This window comes from Corapipo altera, unplaced genomic scaffold (assembly GCF_003945725.1).
Source record: "Corapipo altera isolate COAL_440 unplaced genomic scaffold, ASM394572v1 317, whole genome shotgun sequence".
Taxonomy (NCBI): Eukaryota; Metazoa; Chordata; class Aves; order Passeriformes; family Pipridae; genus Corapipo; species Corapipo altera.
Genome location: NW_020884989.1, coordinates 1,161,588 through 1,180,068, shown reverse-complemented (window position 1 = coordinate 1,180,068; position 18,481 = coordinate 1,161,588). Strand labels below are relative to the sequence as shown.

At 44.6% G+C, this 18,481-nt stretch overlaps 1 long non-coding RNA gene across 4 annotated transcripts; it reads right to left on the bottom strand.

Moving 5' to 3' along the window:
• Positions 1–838: 838 nt before the first annotated feature.
• Positions 839–17,350, bottom strand: LOC113958183. 4 transcript variants are annotated; one of them, XR_003531431.1, is made up of 3 exons: positions 11,581–17,350; positions 11,121–11,377; positions 839–2,787 (listed from the first exon to the last, which is right to left on the bottom strand). It is a non-coding gene; the product is annotated as an uncharacterized LOC113958183 (long non-coding RNA). The 4 variants fall into 4 exon arrangements; XR_003531430.1 differs by lacking the exon at positions 839–2,787 and having other exon boundaries at positions 11,581–11,838; positions 12,425–17,350; XR_003531432.1 differs by lacking the exon at positions 839–2,787 and having other exon boundaries at positions 11,581–11,838; positions 14,889–17,350.
• Positions 17,351–18,481: the final 1,131 nt, after the last annotated feature.

Sequence of the window (18,481 nt, the reverse complement as noted above, 5' to 3'; positions counted from 1 at the left end):
CTTTCCCTTCCCTTCCCTTCCCAAACCTTCCCAAACCTTCCCAAACCTTCCCAAACCTTCCCTTCCCAAACCTTCCTTTCCCAAACCTTCCCTTCCCAAACCTTTCCAAACCTTCCCTTCCCAAACCTTCCCTTCCCAAACCTTCCCAAACCTTCCCTTCCCAAAGCTTCCCTTCCCAAAGCTTCCCTTCCCAAACCTTCCCAAACCTTCCCTTCCCAAACCTTCCCCCTCCACTCCCCTGGATGTTGGCTGGGAACCTATTCTCTAGCTTCTCATGTTTTTCCCCTTTTTTGTCTTGGCAAGCCCACTGTAAACTGCCAAGCAGGTGGGCAAGTGAAAAGGAATATTAGTCTGGGACAACACAAAGGCTGGAGGACAGGGGGTAGGAAGCTCAAAGGCCCTGCACCCTTTCACAGCTGATATCTTTATTCTCTAGTCCAATTTCTTTATATGACTTTCAAGACTCTCTTACCAAAGCCAAATAATCTGGTTTGAACTGACCAAATCCATACTTATCCTTCACTGAGAACCATTTGCAGCTCTATTCATTCCACCCATGTAAAAATGGAAGTATTAGATTTTCCTTTATCGTTTAATGAAGGAGAACCCCCTAAGTGCAGCTTTTCCACAAGATCTGATAAAAGACATGGCAAGAACGGTGGTGGGAGGGCTCTCAATACTCCAATAGTGAATAAACATGAGAATTTTCCAAAGCAATTAAGAGCAAGAAGACAAATGTGGAACTATGGTCATTTTGAAGGACAAACAAGCTTTTTGTTCTGAGACAAAATCAAAACAAGATCCTTAAAGGTTTCCCAGGGCAAGTGTTTTTCCTCCAATCCTGCTATTTTCCCTCCACCTCAGCAATGGTGTACAAGCACCCTACTTTGTCGAAAGAATAAAGTGCTTGGGAGAGGACAATGCAACCAGAGTGACTCCAGAATAAAACAAGAAAAACCTTTCAACACGAGGACCTGTGGAGGTGGGGGCACAACGCAAAGCACAAACAAATGCCCTGTGAGAGACTGAAGGAGACAGTGCTTTGAACGTGCAGAGGGAAGGAGCCCTCGCCCTTTCTGAGGTTTTCTCAGTGTAGCTGCAAAGTTGCTCTCTGACTTTCAGCCCTATGAATTTCCACTCCAGCCTTGCTGTTTATAACCAGTACACAAAGCCCTTATCTTCCAAGAACAGGTTTAGATATTAGAGAGGGCAAGTTGTCAAGAGAGACTGTCAAGGCTAATCAGCATAGGGTTAAACAAGGGCTGCAGTGATGGGACATCTCTCAAGGAGCTGCTTGACAGACAGGCACATCCAGATGCGCATTTTTATCTCTTTTTCCCCTCTCCCTGGTTAGCTCCTATTGCTCTGAAGCTACAGCTTGACCACCTGATCTCCAAATATCTAGGCAACAATAAAAGCCTTTGAAACCCACAGGAATGCAATGCTTGCTGTACACCCACAGTAGCAAGCGCCTGGCAGGACAGAGAAGCGCTCACACACACGGGAGGTGCCTGCTTTTCAAAATATTGTGTCTGTAAACTTTTTTTGTTGTGTGTATAACTTTGGTTTTGTCTTTTGTATGGATAGCAGTGCTTTTAAGCATTCCAATGAAATAAACAGGGCAATTCACATTCTGGCAGCCAATTTTGATGGCAAATGCAAGTGGCTTATATAATCCACATGAGAACTTCTAAAAGCCACATGCCTCCATGAAGAACACTGAGCTTCTTCCCAGTGCGGAAGGAGCACTGAGATGACAACCCAGAAAGTTCAACATGACCTTCTGCCCCATGTTTTGGCATTATCCAGCCAGAAAATGAGATTTTTCAACAAAACTATTGTTTATTCTGAGAAAAACCCTCCCGTTCCTCTGTGCTCTAAGGTTATTGCTTCACAGCACAAATTAGGAAAGGTAAAGTTGGTAGTATGGAAAAAAGAGGAACCTGGGAATAAATTGGTTTCTTATCACAGGAAAGGAAAGAAAGCTTAAGACTGTTGAATGTGGAAATCACAAACATCCTGGTGCACATTTTCCCATTCATATCATACATTCAGATAAACTTAAGATGATCTTTTGTATCATACTTCCCCCACCTACCCAATGCAGTCTTTTCCTCTAATAAACTCCCTGGTGTCTTGTGTGGTCAAGTGTTAGATGTCCTCAAGGGATGAAGTTTCCACCATTTCCTTGCAAGGCATTGCACATCTCTCCATCGAGGAGATTCTTGATATTCAGTTAAATGTTCCTTTTATAGGAGCACTCCCATTACTCCTGATTATTCCCCTGCATACAGCCTTAAGTAAATCTGGTTAGCATTCACTTTTTTCTAACACTGGCTATTCCCTCTTTGTCATCTTCTGAATACTTCATGGAGAAAAATTTGGGGATAGCATATTCACATACAACCTCCCCCCTTTATTTTTTTGATTGATGTTCTCAAATCCCATCCAGCATGCCTCTGACTGCCTAGAAGTGCAATACACAGGACTCAGGGCAATCTTCCACATGCTCTGCCTTCTCATAGGGGTGCCTTCCCACGCATTGCCCACTTTTGCAGCTTGAGAAATATCACTTCCAATCAGCTTGCTGCTGTCTTTTCCAGATCTCCTCCACACAATTCATTCCTGCTGCATATTTGAGTATCAAGTTGTTTTCTCCAGTTTGCAAGTTGGAACTTGTATTGTTGTTTTCCAGCCATTCTTTAATCTCCCTTGAATTGCTTCATATCACTTTCCTGTTTATAAGGGTTCACAGCCTTTCCCAGTGCAGCATTGATGTGTCTTTCACTTGTAAAAAAAAAGGTTAAAAGTATAATTTACACAAACCATCAGAACACCTAGATATCTGCAATGGAAGACTACATTTGCACAACACACAAGACCCACCTCTAAGATCTAGCTCTATTCCTCCTCTACTGCTCTTCTTGTTTTCTAAAACTCAAACCACTTAAAGGCTCAGAAAGTTTTTAAGTGAATGCATCACAACCAGAAGATCACCCATGGATTTCACTAAAGTGCTGCTTACTCTGTGTCACGGGGGGAAGCCACCATGATCACCACTAAGACTGCTGTTCCAACAGTGTAAGGACTCGTGTTGACAGAGCTCATTTCCACAAATTTACATACCAAGTTTAGGAATAAAACTTGGGTGTTCCTTGCAGAATATGGTAAATCAGCCTGAATTTGTCACTGAACCCTGTGCTCTGTGATTATACACCCACTCCACACCAACCTGTTGCCAGTCTACTACAGTCCAGTCCTGGTGTTGTAGGCTGGCCTTGACCTCACAGCTTAGATTACCATCTTGGACTAATCTGAATGGGGATGGTGTGAGTTTCACACCTGATGACAGGAGCTGAGACTCTCCAAAGGAGAGGTGACCCATGTGGCTGCACAGAGTCTGCACACAAACTTCATGTGTGGGCGGAGCTTGCTGCAGTGCCAGTTATGCAAAGCACTTGAGTCAAAATCAGAGCAGTTTACCTCTCACCACTTTCACAAAAAAAACCTGTTTTCATCTCTTAAAACATACGGACAACCTTGGTCATTTCACATTCCTTTTGGGATTAGTATTTTGAGGTCTTCTGAGCACCTCTGCGAGCAGATGACACCAACTATTAAAGCATTCAGTGAAGGAGACTGCATATCCATTTCTGCCTTTCTGGAGCACCAGCTTACCAATAAAAGAATGATATGTCAAATGTAAGCAGAGGACTCAGCCAGTTGGGCATGCCTTTGTGCTCAGCACCTTAATTATTCTGAGGTATGGTCTCTACAGTTAAGACACTAAGTCTCCAGCCTTAAAACCACTCATGTATTGCTTCACTTCATGGAAACAAATGGTACCTTTAAACCTGAGATTATGCACAGGCACAGAGCAAAGCACATGTTTAGTATGACTATGATGCAATTTGCCAGCTGGATACATACATCCAAAACAGCTTCATATTTGGTTCCCACTAACAGTCGAGAAGCAGCAGTGCAGTGCTAAGATGCTGATGAAATACCTGTGTGACAAGGAGATCCACATGGCCACACATTAGCAGACTCACAGCATGGTCCCTTCAGAAACCCCTGAATCCACTCCCATCTGCAGCCCCAGCAGTGCAGAAATACCCTGTCTTGGTGGCTGCTGTCTGACAGAGGTTGGGAAAGGTCCATGGGTAGCTTCAGAGTAGCCCAGGAGAAGCAGGTCAATTTTAATGTTCACAGCAATACACTTCCAGTAGAAAATATCTTGATACTCACCCATTTAAGAGAAAACCACTACCTGAAATAGATCTGTACTTGTGTCATAGATTATAATAAGAAACCCTGGGTAGGTGAGCAAAATAAGTTTTCTGAGTATACAGTTTCAGAGTTAGCTGCTTCCCCAGCTGGCAGGCACAGGGTGTTTTTGCTCCTTTGCCTTGCAGTGGCCTATTTGATGAGCACCATTACTCTAAGCTTGCCACTTGCCTCACCCTTATCACCTGCCAGGGTCCTATGAACATCACTCTGACACACTTAAGAAATGGATCCTAAGGATCTGAGATTAACAGGCAAGAGAAATAGAAGCCAGCTTTCTCCTTCTTTTCCGCCAGATCACCAGGGCTCTTCTCAGGTCGCTATCCTATTGTCCCTGCTTTCACATTCTTTTCTTCTCAGTGATCTCTGTGGTGGGCTTGCTGGCTGAGGAGCTGATGGAGCAGCTCCAGTGCTTTTCTCCCCAGGAAGTGAGTGTGCCACCCCACAGGCCTGGGAAGGTAGTACTTGCTGTCTATGATGCAGTGACACTCTTCTGGGGGATGGGTTTTGTGCTGGAGGAGGTGAGGTTGTTTGTTCATTTACTTTTTTCCTATCTTTTCCTCTTCTTTTTCCATTTCCTGTTTATCTTTCCTTCCAGAACCCTTAAAACTGTGCGTCTCCTCACCAGAGAAGGCCTCCAGCTGTGGATTAGGAAATAACAGCCAAAGAGCAACAGTCTGGAGCCAGGGCTGAGGCAAAATATGTTGTCCAGCAGGAAGAAGCAAACCAAATACAGACACCCAGCCTGGGACTTTTCCAGGACAGTACCTTTGGACTCATGCCCCTATGCTTGCTTGCTTGCTTGCTTGCTTGCTTATTTATTTATTTATTTATTTGAGAGTATTTATTTATTTATTTATTTGAAAATTGCCAGTAAATGTTTTGTTACCACAAAGGTAACAAAAGTGTGAGCAAAGCAACAACAGCTTGTACCTGGACAAAGAAACTTTCCGCAGCACCACAGCACGTCATCCTGTCAGCTGGCACAGTGCACAGTACCACCTACTGCTTCGTGGGATCACTGCCTGCAACAGCTTCAGTGCCAGCCTGTCCTTGGAGGCCTCCTGTCCACACTCTCATCCAGCCCAAGATGGCTTAACTTCTGACAGGATCACAGCACAGCGACACATGTGCCTGCAGGCAAATTATCACACCAGAGGCTGCAACAAGACAGTGCTGAGAATTAACCTAACCACCAAGCCTACTTCGGGTGCAGCTCTCTGGCACATAAGCAGGATCATTCATACCACCTCCCAGCCACAACAAGACGAACCAAAGCAACACACTGTGCAGAGGGACTTGTGCCCACCTGCAGGCCTACCTGAGACAGGCAGTGTGCAGACCAGCAGCACAACATAAAGGTTCCAAGTGTGAACTAGGAGACCAAGGCTACAGCAAAATGGAAGACAGCACATTAACAATGCAGTGCTGATCTTCCCCTAGCTTCCTTTGCAACTGATTTATAGAGCCAGCACAATTCATTTATCCAGTCTGCCTTCATTTTATTGTTATTAATTGTTATGAGGGTTTTTTGGCAGGGATGGAGAAGCTTGTCTGATTAAAAATAGCTTTGGGAACGGCAGCTGGCAGAGTCACAATGAGAGAAGGATCCAGCTCCAGATCTTTTTTCAAAGAACATGTTCTTACCAAGTAATTGGGTGCAATCAAGTGTAGAGATAAACACTAGCACTTCCCAAGGTGTAGCTCAAGGCTCTGATTCTGACAGTCACTGTTCCATGGAAAACGTTCAGAAGAGTCAAAGACCTGCTCAAGTCTCTGCAGACTTTCTGGCAGGACCAGTGCCCTACTGCTTTGCAAGGCTGGACAAAAAAGATTTTTCTACACAGACCAGGATGCCTGAGCATGGTGGGCTTTCAGATGCACAAAATACATCATAACGGTTTCAAAAATATGCAGCATTAAGGGTTGATAATCTGGTTTCACACATGCACGTGCATCTTTGCTCTTTGTGGATGATGCATGTGTGTTTCTCCAGAGCCCTTATCCCTATGCTACTAGCAGCTTCCACAGCTTTCTCACTTTGCATTCTATATTCAAGCAAGTTTCCACAACTGAAAGGAAAATTAGCAAGAGGCTGAGGAATGGGCACTCTAAATGAACAGTGTGCTGAGAGTTAGAACTACACTTTTCTCTTTTATCCATTTACAGTTCATACCAATACACATCAGATCTGCATTTGAACACAAATCTCAGCTTGTCTCTAGGTCACAGACTTTTTGATTTTCTCTGCCTGATCTACCAGTGTGATGTTGCAAGGATGGCTTTCAAACACTCTGAGCAAGCCAGTGCTTCAACTGCAAGAGTGCTGTACTGGTAGGTTATGGCTAGTGGGATCCAAGATCCTTGCTGCAGGACTGAGCAAGCCAGCTTTCCAGCATCCAAGTCATCCTGCTTCACTTCCAGCCAAGTCAGAGAACAGCAGGACTTCTGGAGAGCTGCCATCATCCGTAGCCTTTGAACTTCTTCTCGTGGAGGTCTCTGCTGCCACCACCACCCACTGGCTCTAAAGCATTTGCTTCTTGCTGCTCTTGGGCTCATGAAAATCATGTTATGCAGCCCCGCAGATGAGGAGGACTGGTGTAGCTTTAATATGTTGCTTTCTAATGTATTTCTGTGCTCACTTCCAGGAAAGTTTTGGCAACCTGTGAAGCTCTTACTTTGGAAAACATACTCACAGTGTGTCATTAGGTGAAAATGGCCTCTGGAACAGCTAAAACACCAAAGTGTTTGCCCACATATCCTATTAGCAGGAGGAAAGTGTCTTCCTGCATCTTTTGGGGTATTTTTTTTCACTCCATGTGAAAACATCTGAAACTGTTAGAATTTATATAGGTAGACCCGACACCTTTTGAGATTTAGTTGGACCGTACTTACTTGCCAGCTTGCTTCCTTCCTGAATATGCACTCTGTAATCAGACCAAGTTTTAGCAGCTCTGATGGAAAGCACGCCTGCTGTGGTTAGCCTGTGCTGACAACAGGCAAGTGCTGCTGCTGTGAACCAATGCACCTACACTGCAGTCAGCAAACAACAATTTATACTTACTGAGGTTCCGGCCCTGTATTTTGATGACCTTTTTTTTTTTTTTTAAATCGTTTTCTTCCTTTAGCACATTTGCTCAGGACTGCTCGGACCAAAGGCAGCACCACATCATGCCCGGGAGAGCTGAGCCCTGAGTCAGGGCAGCGAGTGCCACCTACCGAAACCCGAATTTTCCACCACTCGCCCGCCGCGCATCCCTCCCCCCACCTCCCCACCCCGCCCCAGCTTCCACTAGGGCCTGGGATACACTTCCAAAAGATACCAAAGAGCAGGAAAAAGTATTTAAGCTGTTTATAAGGCCATAGCCCCTATTTTAGCAGGGGAAACCTCGCGGAAGGAGGAAGAAGGGGATTTGTTTTCCAGCTTTTTACTATGCCTTAAGCAGAAAGGTACACAAAGAGGGAAAAAAAGTCCCTGCTTGAAAAACATTTCCTTTTAAATGGCATGATATGCCTTTAAGGGATAGATAGCAGGCAATGATCCATCTTCACCACATACAGACTTGCCTTGTTCTTCCATTTCTGGCTGAGTGATAGAATGTTAAATGTCATTTCCTGTATCAGTGGTTAACCACTAGATGCTGGATCAGAGATTTACCAGAAGTGCAATATTCAGAAGTGGACCTGCTGCTTTCAATAACCCTTTCTTGCACCCTGTGGGAACCATTTAACCTTTGAGAGAGAGGAGAAGGAAAAAAAAATAAAAAGGCAAAACCAAACAAAAATACCCCGGATTTTGATAGGGAGATAAGTCTTGAGCTTTGTGTCAATGGCTCACACTTCATACAGGCAGTCATAGGGATCAATCCTTCCCTGGCCCCAACACCAAGGCTTGTGGGAAAGTGAAGCAACTGGGCTGCTCCTGAGTCCATGGTTCTGGCTTCAGCAACTGCAGATCAGGCACTGGGAGATGCAGCCCCTTCTTTTGCATTGATTTTCTTCTACAAAAACCAGCATATTTAGCAAATGGACTGACGCTGGAATCCAAAACATGTACTCTCTATCAGCCCTTACTTTCTTTTACCAGTCTTACATTTTACACTGCAGAGGCAAGCAGTTTATTTGCCCAGGCTATACTCATTTTATTACCATCATCACAGTCAGTTATGGGGTTGAGGGGATGAAAAATCATTTTGGCAAGAGCAACTGGGAGAGTTAGAAGCAGATAAGGAAATTTCAGTTGAGGCTACATTTCTGAAAGCTGAATTTTGAACATGAGGTTGTGTAACTGCCTGTGCAAATACAGAGTTATTTTCCTAATTACACGATATTTGTAAAGCACTCAGAACATGAAATGGTTAAGCACACATCAAGACATACTAGTTAGAGAATGTCGTGGCCAAATACTGGTGATGAGGATACAGAAATAATAGAAGCAGATCTTTGGACATACACCTGATGTCTAAACTGCCTGTGTACAGCTCTCAGTTGTAGCAGCACTCCTTACTTTACACTCTGGCTCCTGTACCACTGCAGTATCTCCACCCCCAAAGAGCTCAAACAACTTGGAGAACACCCTTTTTCAGGGTGGGAAATGGCTCAGTCTTTCCTGCATGCACATACTTTGCACAACAGAGCACTTGTCCCTGAAGGCAGTCTCCAGGCAGTATTGCAAGTGAAATAATAAATAGTAATAAATTCAGAGTTGAGGTACCTCACTCCTTTATACCTCTGCCAACAGGAAACCCCCACATCTCTTCTGTCATTCCTATTTAGTAATTTACACTGTAACAGCACCCAGCTGACTCAGTCTTGAACCTGAACCCAAGCCATGCCAGCTGCTGTGCAAAACACTCTGCAGCCACGTAGTCCCTCCCTTACAGGCTCCCTCCCTGATCCTTTCAGTCATGAAAGGGAAATACTCCCAGTATCCCAGGCCAGGCACACCTTGACCACTGGTAACTGTTGCCTACATGGAGCTAAGTTCCAAAGCACACCCACAAGGAGGAAATAGGAATTGTACAGATCAGATCCTGGACTGTCCAGGCAAACAAGGGCAGAGCACAGTATTTGCACACCATAGCTCGTGTTGCTGTGATAAACAAAGCAGCACTGAGCCCAGGAGAGAGGCGTTCTGTGCCACTCAGGGAAAAAGTAGGATGGTGGAAGATCCAAGAAGATTCCCCCAAAAGGCTATGTGTTTTTTTTCCTCACTCCAAAAGTCACAGGAAATCTCCACATTACTCATCCTTTCCCAGGAACCCTGGCTGGAAAAAAACTCCAGAGGCCTTGCTATTTTCCTACACTCACACACACACACACACACACACACAAAAGGAGCCCTGCAAAGGCCTTAACACCAGCTGTGCTTGCCCTTGCCAGAACTTCCTGAATCCACTCCCATTTACCCTAGCTTGCCAAGCAGTGCAAATATTCAAGAGGCCACCTCATTTCTGCAGTGTCTGGTGTAACAATCTGCACCAAACTAAAGCAGTAAAGGCTGTGACTCACAGCTACTCAGCAGCCAGAAGTCCTGTCAGGCAGGCCAAGCTTTTATATAGCAGGAGGTCACTGGAACACACTCTGGCTCACCTCTCTCTTCGATCAAAAGAGTGAAACCACTTAGAAACACCTCCTGCTTGCCTCCCTTTTTAAAGTCTAATGCTAAGAAGCTGCATCCTAGCAGGCAGAGAACAGGATGACATAGATATGATATCTCAGGGAAAGAAAATGAAGTTTTGTCTCAGCAACTGTTGAAACTTACAGCACAAATGAATTCTGCTGTGTAACCCAGAGGCTGTAGCCAAGAGAAACTTGAGTCAGAAGACCTGATTTCAGTTCCCGCCTCTGCTACTGACCCACTGTTTGATCTTGGCTTAGTCATTTAACTGCTGTGGAAATAAAGACTTCCTTTGATGACTAGTGTTTGGAAACAGCCTGGACATCGGCAAGGATGTGGAAGAGCTTGGTGATATTTGCAGCTGACTCACAGACTGACTTGTTGCTGCAAGGTCTACATGGAAGATGGGTATTGAGGAAGAAGTAAGGCAGAAATCAGGGCCTTGATAGCTTTTGAGATGTTAAAAAAAGAATTGACAAAATGCAGACACCTCTCCCCTCCCCGTACACTGGGAACATGGAGCTTCTGGGCTTCTAATATGAGGCACAAGCAAGACATGCCTCACCAGAGAGTCAGGAGATGACTTGCCTTTCACGCTTCATGGGTCAAATCTCTGAAATCAGCAATTCTACACATTCAGGAACCATGAATCAGGGCTTCAGAAATTGCAAGTCTGACTTCAACTTCCCAAAGTTTCCAAAGCATGCCTTAGCATACTGTTTCTTTTTTTCGTATGAGCACACAGATTATTTTCCATAGTTTTAATTGATTCTAGAAGTTGGAACAAATGATCTCTTTGTCAGCATGTAATACTCAGGACAGTATGCTCCCCCTCTCCCTTCATGCTTCATATTTGAAAAAGATTTTCTGCTGCACTGATGTTCTATAATGGACCACACCTACTGCACACAGGAAATAATTCTTGACTAACTAAAGATGAAGAAGAGACACAGCCTATTAAGATTTTTTATATTTTCCTTTTTTTTATGTCTTGTTTATACGTCGGAATTGTCCTGGTTTTAAGTCAGTTCATGGCAGACTGAGGACACACAAATCCATTAACCATGTTAAATCAAATGCCTCAATTTTAAGAACACTGTAAAATGCATTTAGCCTTGACCAGGAGTGGCAAATATAGCACTTGACACCTATATTTTTATAACACAACCTTTCAAATTGGTTTCTCCACCCTTGAAAAGCACTCCTTGCTTACTTGCATGCAGCACACAGCTCCAGGTTTAAGTTTCAAGCTTGACTTCCCTCTCCACACATCCAAATGAACTACACAGATCTATCTCACTGGGTCAAGGCACTGCAACTGTTCCAAGTGGTCTTTCAGCAGCTTTGCTGAATTCTGATCCAGCCACACTTCTCCATGCCTTCACATCTGTCTTTCCAAATATCCCATCACACCTGCAGGAAGGGGTGGTGTTCCCATCCAAAGGCATACAGAGGCTGAAGCCAAGGAACCTAAGAAACACAAGGTGAGGCTGCCACACCCCTGTGGCTATCAGGAATAAATAATTCTTTGAGGTGTCTTTAAGTAGTGAAAAAAGGAACACAAACCCTCCTTATCCAGAGGTTGCTTCTACAGCCTCTGCTATAGTCATAACAATCCCCTGAGGAGGAGCAGGGAAAATCTGACAACATTATGTTTATTCATGAACACTTACCCTTGTGTTGATGTTCCCCTGCAAGGCCCCAAGCTGAGCTGTGGTGGTTTTCTGTCCAGCAAAAAGTAGTAGTTGAAAGCAGCCTGATGTGTGCCTTCTACTTTATGCACTGTGTGTAAAATACAGTTTTATACAGGTTTATACTCTTTGGATGGTCAAGGCTTCAACATGTGACAAAAATCTCGAGGGCAAACCATAGACTTAAAAGATTCATTTCCATGGGTCTGCAGGAAGTCTGAAGTGTAGTTGTGGTCATCCCTGGAATGGAAATCAGTTTCTTGGTCAATAGTTTCTGACTTTAGCATTAGAAGATGACAGGTTTGGCTGTATTGAGGTTATTAAACTAAGGAGCTGAAATGAGTGAGCAGCTGAGTTATGCTTGACAGTACATGAAGCATTTTTTGAACTTGCCAAAGGAAGGTGAAGATAGTGTTATGGGGGAAAACACAGAACTAGCTATTTCTTAAGAAAAATGTCTTGCAGAAAAGACTCAAAATTAAGAGTTTACATTTTCAGAGATTCTGAAAAATTTAATTTTCCACAATACTCTCTATAAAGAGTAACATTAGTGGCATTTTTTCTTTTAAATCCAGATTCTTCTTCATTGCTGCAGACTATGCTTTGCAGCTAGTCTATTCTTATCACTGTGCATGTATCTATTCAACTAGTAATTCGTAGAGCACTGTAGGCTGTGACCTAAGCAGACAAAAATGTGCTGAAATTAAACTACCATACTTGGTAGCGACTGGTGCATGTTTCTTATGAGAACAGGCTGAGAGAGTTAGGCCTGTTCAACCTTGAGAAGAGATGACTGAGAGGGAACCTCATCAAGGTCTATCAGTACCTGAAGGGAGGTGTCAGGAGATGGACCAGGCTCTTCTCGGTGATGCCAAGCAATAGGACAAGAGGCAACAGGCAGAAACTGATACACAGGAAGTTCCACCTGAACATGAAGAAGAATCTCTTTACTGTGCAGCGACCGATCACTGAAAAAGACTGCCCAGAGAGGATGTGAAGTCTCCCACACTGGAGATACTCCACAACTGTCTGGACACAATCCTGTGCCATATACTCTAGGATGATGCTGCTGAAGCAGGGATGCCAACCTTACCCATTCTGTGAATCTGTCCAACATGATAGAGTTACAGAGATCATTACAGTTTTGCAGATATGGAGACAACAGAGAAGCAACTTCTTCTCTGGTATTTCAAACCCTTAGGGCTTACACATTATGAACTGGCTCCAAAAGCTAAGACACAAAAATAATTCCCATAATATTTCTTTTTATATTTGCCTTCTACAATCTACATTTTGAAGATTTCCTCTTTAAGCACAAGAGCTATGAGTTCACGTTAAAAATAAAGTGATAGTTTAATCATGTGATTCCAGGAACAAAGGTTTAAGGGGGGGAAAAAAAGTCTACATTTTTCCAGTATGTAGCCCATGCAAGACAACCATCAATACTTCAAAAGTAATGTTGCTTGGAAGTAAATCCTGAGATAACCTAGAGATAGAATCCAGTAACACACTGCGAGAGATAGGCAGAGACAAAAAGGAGGTAAATTGGGCAAAACTGGCAGGGTTTCAGTGTCAGGAGCTGTGGGGGTTGCCTCTGTGCGTAGAGCCCACAGAGAGGGCTTGAGCCACTGTGCCTTGAGCCACTCACAGCCACATCCTGTGGCTTTGAAACAGATGGGACCAGCCCACAGTGAGTCAAAACTCCAACCAAAGGAGCATGTGGCACCTCCACTCATATTTAAGCATGAATTGCAGCCATTAGGAGAGAAGTGACACAGAACTGTATACAGATAAAAAGATGCAGGAAAAACATGGAAAAGACTTGTGAGAAGATATGTGAAGATGAGTATTAGGAGAACATGGAGAAAATGCTGAGGGCTGAAGACGCTCTCTTCAAGAAGGCAACATTCACTGAGCCAGAGACACCCCTGAGTGACTGCAGCCTGTGAGGGTCCCACACTACAACAGCAATGCTGGAAAGCCTGGAGGAATACTTCCTAGGATGCAAAAAGCAGCAGGTAAAAATCATTAGGCACACAACTCCAATGCCATGTGCCATCTGTCACCTCACTGAAAGGAGTGGGAAGGACTGTGTGTAACCTGTGATGAAAACGAGAGGAGCTGAGCCTTGGGAGCAGGAAGGAAGATCAGGCAGAAGATCAGCCTGGGAAAGTGGGAGGAAAGGTGAATGCTGCCATCCTGCTAGTGAACAACAACAGGGGAAGACTTCTTTATTCCTAAAAATAACGACAGCAAATGCTTTAACCACCTCATAGCTTATTACAAGACTTACAAAACTGTTTCATCCCGCTCCCTGACTCAAGCTAGTGTAAAATGCGATCATCTAGTATGCCTTTCTAGTTCTAGTCCTCTAAACTTGGTGAGACCAAGCATCTTATGAACCTTATAAGGTTCATTTTGCAACTACCCACTTCGTGCAATACCTCCCTGCCTTCCGGCTGTTTTATTTTCCCAATGTTTCCTTACTTCTTTCCAGCAAATAGCACAAAGTCTCCCAAGTAGCTTTGCTTCTCTAAGTTCATCGCTCGTTCCCTCACAGACCTGAAATTATAAACAGCTGCATACAAAAACACAATTGCTTCTAGAGTAACCAATGTTAACGACTCCCAGAGAGGGCTATGATTTCAGCCTGAGTACAGGGAGAGAGACAGGGGTGCCAGAAACAAAGATCCTGTTTCAGTGCAGTTTCTCCCAACATGAACAATAGAGGGACATATGCAATGTACAGCCAATTCCTTATGAAGAAAACGCCCTTGGTTTATTCAGGAAGCTCCAGAAAACCAAAAGGAAAGAAAAAAAAACCCAGCAAAGCAGGTCCCTCGCTGCGCCCCCAGGTACCTGGCCATGTGACAGAAAGTAGATCCACCTATGCAGATGTCCACAGAGCCTGCCAAGGAGCAGATGCCTTGGGCAGTGGATTAGCTTCTACAGCGTGGCCTCTGGGGCCACATGACTGCCATCCAAAAATGCTGAGATGAGGGGAAAAGGATCACTGTCATCAAGCACCATTGGAGTAGCACCTGGCCACTGACAGCTGTTTCGGCCAGAAATGTTATTGCTTTAATCCATGTTACTTGCTCAGGAATCAAGATTTTCCAGACTTACACATAAGCAAGTAAAAGCACAAAGGTTATTCTTGTTAGCAGAAATTAGCTCTAAATAAAAGCCAAAGCTATTTCCCTGCAAACTTTCAGGAATATCCTGTGGAGAAACACAACTGCTAAATGAGTTTACATAAGCACATTGATTTGGACTTGAATTTTTCCTACCAGTGCACTGATACTTTGGCCAAGCAAGACTCAGTGTCTCCAATCTGTCAATAGCCATGTGTCCCCAGCATTCCTATTCACAAAACCAGTGTCCACTCTGGTACTCCCATGTGCCCAACAAGAACCCTTCCTCTGAAAACAGAGGATCCCAACTAACAAATAAGTGTGACAAAATCTCACAGCAAAGTCTACCTAGATTAAAAAGCAAAGTCCACTGTCTGCTTTCACTCATTAGAAAAAGCTCTTAATCTGCAAAAGGTATTCCCTACATGTGAACCACTGTCTGGTAGATAGATCTCTAGCAAACAATTTTTCTGAAACAAGTGAGCATGCATTTATTTTGCATGAAGGAAAGACAGGCAGGCAGATGAACACGTGTCCCCCATCTCCCCTTTTTACTCGTTCATTTAATAATTTTAGAGAATCTTGGAAATTACAAGCTTTTAATGGAAACAGAAACCAACTAAATTCTGAACTGTGATGTTGGAGGAGTCTGGATGCGCATTTCATTCAAGTATCTACTACAGTGCAACTGCCTCATGATAAAGATGACTCCAACCTTGGATGGAACTTAGCATTGTCTGGAGAAACGCTGTTTTCCTTATGTTTAGACAAGCTATACAGCATGTTTTAAAGAAAAGAAACATCTGTTTTCAATCCTATAATCTAGTAACAAAGAAAAAAAACAAAAGCAATATCTTCATAAGAATCAACAGGGCACCTTCCCCCCCCCCCCCCCCCCCCACCGTTTAAGGTCCATCTGTATTTTGCCACAGGAAGAGGAGAGGGGAAAGGGAAGTGGAAAAGACTTCTCCATTTAATGGTGCAGCACTAGAAAAACAACCCAGGAACATAATGGCCATATTTTAAAACCTGTGAATTTTGGTTTGTGATGTTTCTCCTTCTTTCCTTCTTTCCTTCCTTCCTTCCTCCCTCCTTCCCTCCCTGTAAAAGGTGGTGTATTTCAAGAAAAAAAAAACCAAAACTGTGTGAAGGTGTGATGATACCACCACTACCAGCTCCTCTACTTCTAGCTTACCAGGTAAGTTCAGAAGTGTCTAGGTGTGGAAGATTATGTCTCAACAACTTTCATATCAAGAGCCCTCAGGGTATTTTTCAACATACATGATACCAGTATCAGTTTTAGCTGATGTGGACACTGTGTTCCCTCTGTACCCACGCTGTTTCTTCTTGTTCCCAGGCCAAGTCTTCTGTTTCGCTTGTGCAAGTGTTTGGAGCAAGGAACCGATCCCATTGAAAACTAACTTCCCCCTGCCCCCCTGCACTTCTTTTTTTTCCTGGCTCTCAGCTGGATCAGGTCACTGTGCAATCACACAAAGGATATTGCCAACAGGTAGGGGGCTGCTCCTCTTGGTGGAAGTGACAGCAGCTGGACTGACACTGACACCAGAGCATAGGCAGACACAAACCACCACTCAGGGTATGAGAAAAACCATCACTCGTTCACCTCATGCTGCAGGATATCCAGCTCTAGGCAAACACCCATCAGGTTCTGTGTGGCAGAGGAAACTGCATCACATAAACACTCTAGAGCACAATGTTTGGAAATGGACTGACGCAGGACACTTCACATCCCTGTGTCAGAGCATTCCACAAGGCTCTGACAAAGATGAGGGAAGACCATGAACAGCTGTGGTTGTGAAGGAACTGTGCAAATCCCTCTGGGCCTGCTCTGTGTCATGGCTTCTCTGCTCTACTGTCCTACAAGGAAGGTCCTTAATGTTTTGGTGACTGATCAACTGCTCCAGCTTAGCAGAAACTGCACCCTGGGAGGTGTGAGGGAAGCGGAATTTGATCCTAGGAAATCCGTGGAGTGAGGCTTTAAACTACAATTGGTAAGAAAACAGCAAAGCCCGAGGCCTGAACAGATGAACAGACAGCAGGAAATGGCAACCACAACCACGGTGTGGGAGGGCAGGAGTCCGGGGGGGCTGGAAAAGCTGCCTGCAGGTAGACACACACATGAAACAAGGTTGAGGTTTCCTTTCTAATGCAGAAAAATTAAAACATCTATTCTTCCCTTTCTCTCCCCTCTCCCAAAAGTGAAGCCTGTCTTCCTAAAACAGACCCACCATACGTTTTCCTTCTACAAGTTCTCCACTGGTTTTGAACGGATGCAGCCCAGTTTGAGATGGAAATGCCACGGTTTTCACTGGGGTCAAGATGGAGGGTGGGAGTGTGTGTTGGGAGAGATGTCAGGGAGGGGTGTGCAGGACCTGCAAGGCTCGAGGCAGATGCGCACCGTGCCTGTGTGGTACCAAAAAGCACCAGCCAAACTCACAAGTGACCGACACCCTCAGATCCCAAAACAACACCGCAGCCTCAAGCGTCCCTTGAGAGCGCTCCGGCTTCTCCGAGCCACGGCCCGCTGCGAAGCCGCAGCACTCCCGAAGGGGAACCGCCGGAGGTGTCCCAGGGGTGTCCCGGCGATGTCCCGGCGGTGTCCCAGGTTCCCCGGTGCCGAGGTCCCGCGGGGCCCGGCGGAGGCTCCCGCTGCCCGCCACAGCGGTTCCCGCCGCCATGGCGCCACCTGCCGTCTGCGGGGGAAGGAGAGGCCTCGCCGGGGGCCTCTCCCAAGTCAATTTAAAATTAAAAAAAAAATAAATTTAAAACAATATTTTAAAATGTATCTTAAAAAAAAAAAAATCAAGCAAATCGTTGGCCTAAAAGTCACGGCTTTTACCGAACTCTCCTGATGGTCAGTCAGCCGTCAAAACAGCCACGTCACCTCGGTAAATGGTGGATTAAAGCACTTTAAAGTGATGTTGGTCTTTCTGAGAATTTTCCCAATAGCATGACATATTAAGAAACATAGCACTGTCAGACGAAACTACCTGGGTGGGTAACACCCATAATCCACAGAGGAAAGCCTCAAAGAAAGGGTCTTCCCCACCACCCCAGTGGGAGCCTGGCGCAGGGAGCTGAGGTACCTGATCGGGAGATGGCCCTACAAGGTGGTGCCCAGTTCCTGCCCTGCCGAACTCCTGTCAGGAGCAAGGACACGAGGGTGTCACTCGGGTGCCAATGGTGTAGACAAAGATCCTGATGATTTAAATCTTAAAATGTGCACTTTTTAACGTGACTAAATTCCAGGATAATTATGTCTACCTTTCAGCTTTTCCTGCTTTTCAACAGCAGCAACAGCCTTACCTCCCATCCTAAAGCATTAAGACTTACAGTGGTGGCTCCACTATTACCTTCTCTTTCAGATCATCTCTTCCTCAGGAATATGTATTGAACCTTACCTGTTAAGATGTGTTTGCAACAATGAAGTACTGTCCGCATTATTATTCAGCTAAGAATTTAATTTTTCTAAGTTGTGATTTTAAAGCCATGGTGCCTAAAGCTTGGTATGTCTTTGGACCCATTGGCACCCAGTTATGGGCTTTCCTAAGCTGAGGTCTAGACTGTAGATGAGACTTCAGCAGAGGAAAGATAGCATGAATTTCTGCCCATAGTGGCATGTAAATAAACACTTAAGATCTGGGGATGATGAGGACGCAACTCCCATGTAAATAATTCAGGGAGTTGCTGCAGGTCTGACAGAGCAACTGCACAGGCCTTGGGTGCAA